The following is a 13,235-nucleotide window of genomic DNA, read 5'->3' as shown; positions in this document are numbered from 1 at the left end:
CTGGGATACGAAGGATATGACCAGATATAAGAATGTTCATCTTTGAGTAGAGGGCACTACTCCTTTACCCTCAAAGGATAGGCATAGCAGGAGATGGTAAGCCTGAAGTTGAAGGGAGGATTGCTCTTCTTTGTACTGCACAGTATCAAATTAATAGTATACAGGGGTGGGGAGCCTAGGACCCAAGGACCTAGAAGGCCATGTGTAGCCTTGAGGTTGACCCTAATGAGAACAGGGCTTCAGATGGAGAGAACACGTGGCCTGAACAGAGCATTGTGGAGGTATTGGGGCATATAATCCATTTCTTTTTTTTTTTTTTTTTTTGATATTCATCACCATATCAAATTTATTATTCCAATGGCACTAATACATCTGTAGATGTTCATGATGACAATCACACTGCACAAAATTTTCTTGCCTTCTAGTTTCTGGCCAACTAGAAAATATCTCCTTAACATTCCCCTCACCATTCCTGAAGATCCACTACAGGCCATTTACCCAAGCAAAACCTCTTAATGCACTCTTGAAATTTGGGGGGGCACTATGTTTCCCTTTGAAAAATGAAAAAAACGTTACCTATCCCAACCCACCCCCCCTTGGCCAAATATACCCTGCAAAGAGGACACTTTTTCTACCTCTTTGAAGACTTGAATAAATATGGAAACAGGCAACTCAAGTTGCATCAAGTGGAAATGTTTCAAGTTATGGCACCGAGTGGGCCCCAAATGTGTCATGTGCAACACAGAAACCTATAAGGCTGAATATCAATGTGTTTTGAAAGTCTCAAGTTGCTATGAACTGATTAAGTATATGCAAAGAGATGTCATTGCAGTTTTAACAATTTGCTGCATTGGTGTTATGCTAGAGTCCAACAGGAGTCTGAACTGATGTTGGAAAGAGCTTTTACAATTTGTCCAGGAAGTTGTCCAGGGCTGGGATACCTTCCTTCAGCCCTTTGCGTTTGCGGGTCTCTGCCACAACTTGGCAAGGGCGGCTAGTGTTGTCAAAGGGGTCTCCAGGCAGGATCTGCCAATGGTCAAATACACATTGAGGGAAGGCTTGGCCACCTGTATTAGACCTCAAGTCAGCTGTGAAGCCAAAAGATTCATTGACAGGCAGATAGGCTTTCACAACAAACATGGGGGTGCCAGCAACCTGGGATTCCTCAAACACATGCCCTCGCTTCCTGTTCAGGACACCATAAATGCCCCCAACCACTTGTTCTGGACACTGAATCTCCACAAGATAGATAGGTTCCATAAGACGGGGCTGAGCAGTCAACACACAGGCATAAAGGCAGCGCCGGGCTGTGGGGATGATTTGGCCACCACCACGGTGAATGGCATCAGCATGCAGGGTCACATCATGTACATCAAAACGGACTGCCTGCATATTCTCTTCACATAGTGCTCCCTCCTTGGTAGCCCACTGGAATCCAGCCACCACGCTGTCCTTGATCTCATTAAGGTACTGTACTCCCTTGGTGATATCTGTGAGAACATTGGGCCCAGTTCCATCAGGGCCAAAGCACCAGATCTTACGGGCCTCAGTCACATCCCACTCATACTTCTCAGCCAGGTACCGAGCCCTTTGCTTGAGCTCCTGACGGGCAGAAACTTCGCCTTTGTCAATATCTTCAGCCAGGCCATCAGGGAAGGGCCGGGCCTTCATGTACAGCCTGTTGTGCTTATTGGGAGATTTGGAAAGGCAGAGAACATTTGACTCCTCACTGACTGTCTCACGGTAGGAAACAACAGGGTCCGATTTCTTGATGGGAATGCATGCATGATCTTCTTCAAGAGCTTTCAGGCAGATCTCCAAATGCAACTCCCCTGCACCAGCAATAATATGTTCTCCAGATTCCTCAATGATACACTGGACCATAGGGTCAGATTTGGCCAGACGCTTCAGTCCTTCTACTAGTTTGGGCAGGTCAGCTGGGTTCTTGGCTTCAACAGCTACTCGTACCACAGGGCTAACACTAAACTTCATCACTCTCATGTTGTGGGCATGCTCAAAGGTAGTAATGGTACCCGTCTTCACAAGGAACTGATCCACACCAACCAGACCAACAATGTTACCACAAGGCACATCTTCAATGGGTTCAACATATCGGCCCATCATCAGAATTGTCCTCTGAATTGGCTTCAAGTAGAGATCTTCCTTCTTCCCAGGGGTATAATTGGGTCCCATGATTCTGACCTTTAGACCGGTGGAAACAAGACCAGAAAATACACGGCCAAAAGCATAGAATCTGCCTTTGTCTGAAGTTGGCACCATTTTAGAGATGTACATCATCAGGGGACCTTTGGGGTCACAGCTTTTAATACCCATAGCAGCCTCATCATCAGGGGGACCCTCATATAACAGTTCACAGCGGTATTTCTGAGCAGTTACAGGGGAAGGCAGGTGGATGGTTATCATTTGGAGAAGTGCATCTCCAGCAGGCAGCCAACGTCTCATCACAGCCTTCAGAAGTGGTTTCCCCTCTTTGTCTTTATCCTCGCTGTCCAATTTGATGTCAAGTTTTTCAATCAGTTTTGCAGTCTCCTCCTTCTTAAAGGTCATAATTGCATCAAATACCTTGAAGATTGGATCTAAGATGAGTTGGCAGAAAGTTCTAGGCAATTTCTTTCCATCAGGGCTAGTAGCAGATTTGCTAAATTTCCCATTGGCAGGATCAAAATACCGGTCACCCCATAATTTTTTCATCATGTCCTCTACTTTCTTGGCCCGTTCGGCTGGTCCCAGCTGACCTTCACCTTTGGCAGCAAATTTAGCCACATACATCTCTGCAAACTGCTTCAGAGTAAAGGCCCAACCATGAAGCCCAGAGCCAAACCCAACAGTACCAAGAACTGGATCAATCATAATGTTTCCCATTGGGCCACTCTCGCCCTCTCCATAGGTGGAGATGATGACGTTCACGTTCTCTACAATTCGCTGAAATGTCTGATAAAGTTCCTCTGGCTCCAGCTGCAGTTCAAGTAGGGCTCGGTCCATCTTGTTCATCATCAGGACAGGCTTGATTCTTTCAGCAATGGCCTGGAGAAGTACAGTCTCAGTCTGAACACACACACCAGATACACAGTCAACCACAACCAAGGCACCATCAGTAACACGGAGTGCAGCTGTTACTTCTGATGAGAAGTCCACGTGCCCAGGTGAGTCAATGAGGTTGATACGGAAGCCAGAACCATCTTTGCTCTGTTTGATGAAGTTCAAATCATTTTCTGACAGCTCATAGAAGAGGGAGATGGCAGTTGACTTAATAGTGATACAACGTTCCTGTTCATCTTTTCTCGTGTCAGTGAAGTGGGTCTCACCAGCACGGGCTGAAGCAATGATGCCAGCTTTGCAAACCAGGGAATCCGTCAAGGTTGACTTGCCATGATCCACATGAGCTATGACAGACATGTTTCTGATGTTGGCCTTTTTGTCCATGATGGCCCGGATCTGGTCTACCGTGAAGTTCACCATGGTGGCGGATGGCGGTGGATTCTCCGGCTCGCGATCCAACTGGGGGCAGTCGCGCCGAGAATGGCGGCGGCGACGACGGAAGAGGATATAATCCATTTCTAAGAGCTATGGCTCCTATATCATTCTTTACTAGAGTATTTGAGCTTTTATCATGACAATTAATTACAAAATAATTATGCCAAGGTGAGAATGTGATGGAATTGAATGTAAACATATATAAAAATAATTTTAAATGTCCCTTTTTGCCTTTTTTTCTTTCTCCCTTTTACCCTTAATAAATTATGCCCCAAGTAACATGGAAAGAATGAAAAATCCTTGGGTTTGGAGTAAAAGGACCCAAATTGGAATCCCATCTCTTCTGCTTACTATTTGTGTGGCCCTATGCAAAAACCATTTCCCTGTCTGGGCCTCCATTTCCTTACCTGTAAAATGAGGGGGTTAGACTGGTAATAAGAGCTCCTAAATCTATGATGAATTACCTGCCTTGCTCAAATCTAGTTGTCACTCGGTGGTCAAGTAAGGTTCATGGAGGTGGACTCAAGGTAAATCATGAAGGACAACTTAGACAGGGATGGAAAGGTATCAGTGACTTTGACACTAGGCTATAATTTTTCCCTTTTCCCCCAGTCCTGCCCTTGTATTAGGGGACTTCAACATACACATTGAGTCTCCTTCAAAAACCCTAAACATTCAGTTCCTAAACTTGCTTACCTCCCAGGAGCTATTCCAGGCAAAGGAATAAGCCCTTTTTCAGAAGTGAACTGATTTCTTTCTATTGTTTTTGAAACAGAGGTTCCCAAAGTAGGAGATACCAATCCTTTGGGGGGTGGGTGCTGGAAGGGGTGAGTGGGGGGACTATAGTAGTCTCAGGTGCAATTGTGGGGTGTTGAATAAAAATAAGGGAGTGGTGGAAGCACAAGGAAAGAAGAGAAGAAAATTTTGAAAAACCATTTGTATATGTTTCATCTGTTGTGTAACAGAGTTAAAGTCATAGTGATGACATTATTTTCCAAATAAACACATAAAATGCAAGTTATCACTAATCAGTAGTCAAGTCCACTGACAGGTCTTAACAAGCAAGTGTTGGCAGGCAAGTGTGTTGCGCATTGTCAGAAAGTCTAGCATACATTGTCAGGAATACGTGTGTGTAATGACTTGTTTATAATATGATACTACACAGTTACATGATGCAATATTGTGTCATCAAAATTTCAATGCAGGAAAAACCTAAAAATTTGCAACAAATTATTAAATTTAAGATGTGTTATCTAAAAATATGTTTTATATTTTTTTGAAATGATGCAAATTTGAAAATAAACTGTTAAAGGGTTAAAAAAAAGCAGATTTCCAGGGGAGCTCTGACTAAATTTTTTAAGAATGGGGCAGTAGGCCAAATAAATCTGGGAACCTCTGCTCTAGATACTAATGCTTCCAGTTCACAACACAGGAGCTATTTATTATGGGCCATAACCTTCTAAATAAAGGTTGAAATAACCACTATCAAACACAATTCAATGTAAACTGCATACAGCTGATGTTTCTTCGGTCACATTAATCAGGCCTTAGGTATCAGCCAAATTTCAATTTAAAAGCCTAGAAAGTCTATACTTGGGCAGACAACATTTAGCCAAGGTCTGTGTTCACCAAACTTCTCAGGTAACCTAGTCTGTTGCTGTTATATCCTTACAAACCTAAAAAGAAAAGACTAATTTTTTTTTTTAACAATACGGTGGTTTTAAGGTGGACAAAATCTGAAATTTTAAAAATGAATTCAATGAGTATGTTCTTAAAAGAGCATGTCTCATTCCAGCCTCTCCCTGATCATTCTGATAAATTATAAAATTCCACTACTTTCTCCCCACCCTTACTCCCTCCCCCCAAAATAATGTAATATTTAAGTGTGTAGGTATTCAGTAAAGTGAGGAGTCAGTTAATCCCTCACTTTTTTTTGTACTTCAAGATGTTACTTTTTTCTGTTAAAAAATACATTTTGTTGATATAGTTTGCCTTTACAGTAGTCTTTTCCCACCCTCCCTCCTGAATGACTGAATCCCTTCTTTAAAACAAAATTACACAAAAACATTTTGTAGAAGGGGAAGGAGATAAGAGAAGGGGGGGAGTGATAGAAGGGAGGGTAGATTGGGGGAAGGGATAATCAGAATGCACAAGATCTTGGGGTGAGGGAGTGGAGAGATGGGGAGAAAATTCAGAACTCAAAATCTTATGGAAGTGAATGTTGAAAACTAAAAATAAATTATTTTAAAAGAGGGGAAAAAAAGCATTTGACACAGAAACCTTGTCTGACAGTGCATATAACATGCTATCCAAATAATCCCACACCTGTCTGCTGTGAGGGAGTGGGTGTGTTTTGTTAGCTCTTTTCCAGGACCCTCACTGGTTTTTCCATTACTCAGATTTCAGCTTCTTTTCATTACCATTGGTGTAGTTTTATTCACTTGATTGTGCTCATTTCATTCTGCCTCAGTTCGTAGAAGTCTTTCCACGTTTATTCCTCATGTTCATAATTTTTTTTTACTCTATAGTAATATCCTATTACATCTATAAGGTTTTTTAAAACCATTCTCCACTGATAAAGTCACATTTTACGTAAGTAGAACCTTATCAACAACAACAAAATACCAGCCTTCCTATAAAATCCCTCTCCCTCCTTCACTCCTCAAGAAGTAACAGAGAGGACAAGGAGAGGAGGTGAAGAAGGGAAATTGAAATCTAATGTATCTGGCCCAACTCTTCTGACTCCATTGGCATACCTCAGGATACCTCAGACAGGTTGTATCTCATTCTTACAGTCTCATCCAGAAGTATCCTATCCATTTTAGTTTGCTTTTTCTTTTTTTAAACAGTGTCAGATTTAGTGATTATCCCCTGAACATGTGCACAGAGTTGCCAAACCATAGCTTCTCTGTGAAGTGTAATGAGATATATAGAATATGTGTGGGGGCTGTGGAGAAGAGAGTGGAAGGAGGGGGTGTGGGTGACTGGATGAGGTGTTTAGTTCGGGTGTTATTTTTAAAGAAAAAACCTTGTGGGCAAATGTGTGTCTGAAGATGAGCTCTCTAGAAGGAGCATTCAGATTAAATTTTGCATTCCTCTGGTCTTATAGACTTGAGACTAGAAACTTAAAAGACACGATCATTAAAAAGGCATTATCCCACACAGTCTGTGTATACACATGGGCCCAGAAGCAAGTCCACAAATCACTTACATATGCTCTGGCCAAGGCAAGCATGTGCTGGAGCCAGCTCTTACCTGCTTGAGATGGATGGTTGTTAAATTTCCAGCATGAGCTTTTACAATGACAAATGCCACAAATCAGGGCTTCATTGATTGTTTTGTTAATGGTCTAAACTTAATAAAATGATGGAGAAAATGTTAATAATGCAGATTGAACTTTAAAAGATTTTGTACATTTTTTTCCCTCAGAGAACCAGTTCTTAAATCCTTACCAGCACACCTCTGTCTGGCAGAGCAAGCACCAAGAAAGTGCTTAGATTGAAGGGTAGCAGAGCATAGCAGAAATCACAGTGGCATCACAGCTGGAGGACCTGAGTTCAAATTCTTTCTCTGTTATTGATTTAACAGGGAGAATGAACAACCAGGTCCAGCTGCTCTACTTTAACAAGAGCACACCCTATGGAGTGCTGAGCTTGCACACTGACCATGTCTGGGGAAATAGATGCTGAAAGGATTTGGTGCTTTGGTATGACACAGAAAACTGGGTGGTCTGTTGGTCCTTCAGAGGTGGCCCTACTTTGGTTAGAAAGGAGAGGGGAGCCAACCTTCCCCTAAGCCTTTTTTGGATAGTCTAGTAAGAAAGAGCCACAGCAAGCTAGAATCTGTCTGTCTTTTTAAAAAACACAGCACCTTGCCTTCTCTTTGCTTTTATGTGACCACCCAGGGTTTGTCACCCTATAACAAAGTGCTTGTTTTCAGCTTTAAGCCACATGTTTCCCAGGCATTGGGCAGGGACAAGCTTAGTACTCCATGGGATGTACTCTAACCAGAGCTGCCTACTTGCCCTCCCCAACTCAATCTTGGAGCAAGTCATTTAACTTCTCTGGGCCTCAGTTTCCTCCTTAGTAAAATGAGAGGCTGGCTCAAAGTCCTTGTTTCTAAGCACATTAATTCAATAAGAAATTAGGCCTACGTATACTGACCTCTGCCCTGATTCTTGTTGATATACTTAACAATTGGGTATTTGACAACAACCAGAATTTACTAAATTTCTTCTAAGTATCAGGCTCTGACCTAAACGCTGGAGATATAAGAAAAAAAGAGCAAAATAAAAAACAAGTCCAGCTCTCAAGGAGCTCACCTCTAGTAGGAGAGACAACATACAAGTCATTCTGTATAAACTAGACACAAACAGTATAGAAGATTAGTGGTGATCTCAGAGTGGAGGCACTGAAATTAAGGAGGACTGGCAAAGGTCTTTTGAATAAAACTTCTTGCAGAAAGTGGATCTTTGGCTGAGACTTTAAGGAAGACCGAGAATCAGGAAATGGAGATAAGGAGGGAAAAGGTTAGAGTTATGGACGGGAGCTATTGAAAATACCCAAAATTGGGAGGAGTTTCTTGTAAGAGGGTCAGCAAGGAGGCCAGTGTTATTGGATTTAAGAGGATGGGGGAGGGGGTGTAAAGTGTAAGGAGACTGGAAAAGTAGGGAGGCATCAGGTTATGGAAGACTTTGAATCCTGAAGAGAGAATTTTATATTTGATCTTGGGGTGATAGTGAGCCCCTGGAGTTTATTGAATGGGAAATGGGGAACATGTTCAGACCTTCACTTTAGGAAAATTAATTTGACAGCCAAGTGGAAGATGTACTGGAGGGGGAAGATAACAAGGCAGGGAGACCAAGCAGAAGACAGGGAGACCAATCAGAATACTATTGTAATGGTGCAGGTATGAAGTGAGGAGATCTTGCTCCAGCGTTTTCAGAGGAGAGAAGGGGGCCTATAAGAGAGATGTCAGGAAGGTAGCCTCAACTGGAGAGAAACAGAGAGAGACAAAGAGAGACAGAGAGAGAAAGAAGTCTAGGATAACACCTAATTTGCAAGGGTAGGTAAATGTGAGGATAGTGATACCCTCAACAGTGATAGGGAAGTTGGGTACAGTGGAGGGTTTGGGAGGAACAACTTGAGTTTAATTGTCTATAAGGCATCCAGTTTGAGATGCCCAATAGGCAGCTGGAGATGAGAGACTAGAGGTCAGTGGAGAGGTTAGGGCCGGACAAATAGATTTGAGAGTGATTTGCATGAATATGATAGTCGAATGCATGGGAACTTGATGAGATCACCAAGTAAAATAGTATACAGAAGGAAAAGGAGATATAGATAGCCCAAGTCAGAGCTTTGGGAAAAATCCACAGTTAGAAGGAATGCTTTTTCTATTTGACTATTTACTATTGTTTTCTTTTCTTTTGCGTTTTCCCCCTTTTTTTTTACATTAATATTTACTAGTAATATTTACTATTGTTTTCCAATTGTTTCATATACCTGTATGTGAATAGATGTTTGTGTTGGTAGGAGTGCTAGTTTGGGGAACGCTGGGCAAATAAGCCCATAGGTAACAATGAAATTTTTATTAATTACTATTTATTAATTAAGATTTTTGCCCCTTAAAGACTTTGAGTGGCTGCTGCACAGGTTGTAAAATATATGAAACCACAGAATCTTTTGTTACCTATTCTTAGATTATTCAGAGTGAAGAATTGGGAACAGCTCATTTGCACCTTGTAAAGTTTCCCTATCAAACTTTAGGCAGGGTATGAAGGAAGTATAAAATAAGAGATGTAAAGAAATGTGTTAATCAAATTGATGGAATTCTTGGGCCACAAGCCATTGGCTAGCTGAAGGATAGGCCTTGAAACATCATGAGCAGTGATGAAGACAATCATCTCTGACACTCAAGGAAGCCATCCCTTGAGTAAGCTGAGGGCACCATTTCTGGCAGTTGAACAAAGAATCAGCTATGGAAGAAAAACTCAACTCTTGAGAAAGAATTGTTCTTCACCTTTTCCCTTGTGCCTCTTCTGGAGTAGGGAAAAGGGAAGGATTTCACTTTCCTTCCCATTTCTTAAAGATGGAGGAAGAGGATCAGTAGGAGAAGCCTAGAAAAGAGCCAGTTCGGAGACCAGCTGGAAAGATGAATTGGGCTGGGTGGAGGAGCAGACTCAGGAGCCCAATGGAGAGACATGCCCAAAAAAGATGCTGTATGGAGAAGGAGGAGCAGGATGACAACACCAGGAGAAGAAAAGATGTCAGGACCTGTTAGTGCTGGAAGTGTACGTTTCCTTGGCCATGGGCATGTTCTGTCCTGTGTTGTGTGCTTCTCTACTAGTACGCTATGTTTGTGTCCACTCTTTCCACTGACATTATGTGTATTTTTGGGAGAATGTGCCCTAGGTTTGGGGGTGGGGAATGATGTTTTGCAGCAACTTCTCGCTATGTTATTTTAGTAGATGCTTTGAGCTAAGTGTGTTATTAGCTTCTTATTTTTCTAAATCTGGGGTTATTTGTTTTTGTTTTTTAATTGCAAGAAAAAGTAGAGGGAATGGATTGGTGTCCAGAGAAATGATGGTATTACCCAACCCAAGCAGCTTGAATTAGTTCTTGGGCTTTTTAACTTTTTCATTTACTACTTAGAAGTGATTTAGACATAGAAGAGTGAGAGAGTCTAGCATTTAAAATTACTGTACTAATATTTACAAAGACACCAAATGACATGGTGAACTTTCTTGAAATATTACTTCCTATCATTTTATCATTCAGGGAGCTCTCTAGGGATGTTGAGGTCCCAGGCAACACAAATGTGTGGGTACAAGTTGCCTCCCCCAATTTTCTTAAATCCATAGGAAACAAGATTAAAATGAATTTATCCAAGCTTTGTGGAGGAAGAGAAATCACAGAAGGAGAACATCAACCTAAGAAGGCTGTGTGTGGAAAGGGAATGGAGCAAACTCACCCCATTTCTCTAGTGGATTTATGTAATGGGTAAAATTCACGTTGGGGAAGAGTGAAACACAAATTCCATGTATAAAGTAGAGCCAGATCCTGTTTTACACTTGAACAGTTCAAAGGACTGTGACAGAAATAAGGTCTTTGTACAAAATTCCAACATGTAGTAAGTGCTAAGATATTTTCCCCATTTTTTTCCATTTCCTGAAATAAAATGTGGTTTCATCCCCACCATCCAGGTATGCTCAGTCATAGGTAGGGATAGTAATGGGAGGATGACTAGTGATGACAAAGGAGAGGAAAGGCTTAATAACTGGGAAGGATTAATTAAGAGCAATGGCGCCCAGAGGAGGAAATGGATGACTGTGGAGTTTCACATATTTTACACAGGCAGATAATACAGAAAGAGGAGGCTTGTCCTTATGTTACTTAAGCACTTTATTTGACCTGTTGGCCACAGTTAGCATTGCCATTGAGAATGGGTAGAAGATGAAGAGAAAAAAATGGCTTCCTCTACTTCCATCTTTAACAAACAAGCTGAGCTTTCTGGGAGAGGAGCCTTTGTCAGAGAAGTACTCATATTCAGAACTGAAGTCTCTCTGGGGATTTACACACATATTTGGGAATAATGGCTGTTCATTCAAGGATTTATGTTTTGCATTTTTCATTTAATGAAAGCTTCATTCCGCAATACTACAATGCTACAATGAATGCAACCTCATTATAGTATATATTACAGTAACTTCATTATAGTAGGTATGTGGAAAAGGTAATTTCTTTCCCAAAAGATGTATGTATGGTACCCAAGAGAGACGAAATATTCTAATCTGTCAAGGACTCTTCATGTCATGAATTTCAGACACAAGGATTACCTTTCAAAGATCATCTATATATCTCCCCTGAGGAGATACATACCTACCTGCTATACCTATACCACAAATTACTGCCCTCCTTATGTCTTGCGATACTGCTAAGTAGATTTACATTTTAAACTATTTTTTTGTAGTTGAATAGAAACAAAACTCAAGTTATATTCGAATTGGTAAAATCATTCCTGATTTAAACCTTTTTGTGGTAAGCACACATTTCACCAATAACTTTCGCTTCTTATTTAAAAAAAATCTCCTTTTATTGGCTCCATATGGTGGGTTTGTGTGATTGCCTTACAGCGTGCAGTCTGGAGCAGTTTCGCGCGGTTACACTTGACTGCGACAGATTCAATATATACTATGAGGTTTCTAACCACTTAACCTCAAATGTCCAGCTAAACAGATTTATATAGTGGTTTTTTGTTAGTATAGTGGTACCAGTGTAGATTATCAGAAAAGGATAAGGATTTCAAACAACTACAGGCAACTCTATAATATAATAGATTTGAGCAGTGACGCAAATAATTGGAAATAGCAAAAAGTCCTGACACCATGTTCAGTCAGTGAGCTCAGGCCTGCTGATACTTCAATGGATCAATGATTTCATTGATATGGGTATTCCTTTCAACAATATAGATCAAAATGCTTTCTAATTCCATATGATTCTTGTCTATGTCCTATAAATTCTCCAAAGAAAATATATCCATTCTGCTGGAGACCTTCTTCTATATCTTAACCATTTCACAGAGATAGCTTCAGGGTATCCATCCATTATCTCTTACCCTTATTATACCTCAGTTTCCTGTCATACATTTAACCTTGTTACTAGTCTCCCTATTTATGGGGATGAAGGGAGTAAGAAAATGCCTGTGGTGTAGTATTCCCTTAGAGTTTGGGCTTGTATGTGTTGCTGTTTAACCTTTACTTCAAAGAGGACCGATGACATCGTGGGATAATATCTTGACTCATGTGAATTGGATTTAAGTGAGGCAGAGCTGCACAAAGTCATCAGCTTTACTCTCCCTTCCAGAGTCATGGAAGTCAGTGGCAAGAAAAAAATCAGGCTGCCTGGTGATAGCTTAGTGTCTTTGATGTCTGACCAAGTTCTAAGTGCTTCACAGAGCCTGCTTTAGCTGCTTTTTGTGGCTATTGGTACAAATTGACCTGTTTCACCTGGGAAAATCTTCAGTGCTTGGGGTAGACATCCCTCTAACTCACTGATGGGTTTGAGACTTTTTGGTTACTCTCAACCTGGCTTAGCCCATCTGTTGAGATGATTTAGTGGTGTGTGACCACTGAGGATGCTATAGCTTTTTGGAGACACAGATGGTTGGTTATTGTCCTTAGTACTCAAAGAGGACCAACATGACATCGCTATGTCAGGGTCAAAAATACAGTGTGTCTGACTGTAGCTGATCAGACTGATGTGAGTTTGGAAGGCTCTATCCCAGTCAAATAGCCTATATGACCATGTGGGAGGGAGACATCTCTAAACTTGTACATTCCCATATTTGTTTTGAGCTTCTGCATTTTCACTTTGCTCATAGAGATAGAGTGCAGCACCTTCTCTGATATGGGCATATCATGCTGGGCAGCTCTGTGCCAGTGTCTCCCATATCTCATAACTGACTCCAAAGCTCTTAAGAGAAACCTTGAGAGTGTCCTTGTATCACTTCTTCTGACCTTCATGTGAGCTCTTGCCTTGTGTGAGTTATCTGTAAAATAGTCTTTTGGGCAAACATGTGTTTGGCATTTGAATAATGTGGCCAACTCATTGGAGTTGCACTCCCTGCAGTAGAGTTTGAATGCTTAGCAGTTCAGCTCAAGAAAAGACTTCAGTATCCAGTACCTTATTTTGTCAGGTGACCTCAGAATGTTCCTAAGACAATGAAATGGAAGCGATTCAGTT

At 41.3% G+C, this 13,235-nt stretch overlaps 1 pseudogene; it reads right to left on the bottom strand.

Moving 5' to 3' along the window:
• Positions 1-301: 301 nt before the first annotated feature.
• Positions 302-3,559, bottom strand: LOC140505716 (elongation factor 2 pseudogene; annotated as a pseudogene).
• Positions 3,560-13,235: the final 9,676 nt, after the last annotated feature.

Source organism: Notamacropus eugenii, chromosome 5 (assembly GCF_028372415.1).
Source record: "Notamacropus eugenii isolate mMacEug1 chromosome 5, mMacEug1.pri_v2, whole genome shotgun sequence".
Classification (NCBI taxonomy): Eukaryota; Metazoa; Chordata; class Mammalia; order Diprotodontia; family Macropodidae; genus Notamacropus; species Notamacropus eugenii.
Note: the sequence above shows the minus strand (reverse complement) of the source record. Positions and strands in the feature narration are given on the sequence as shown.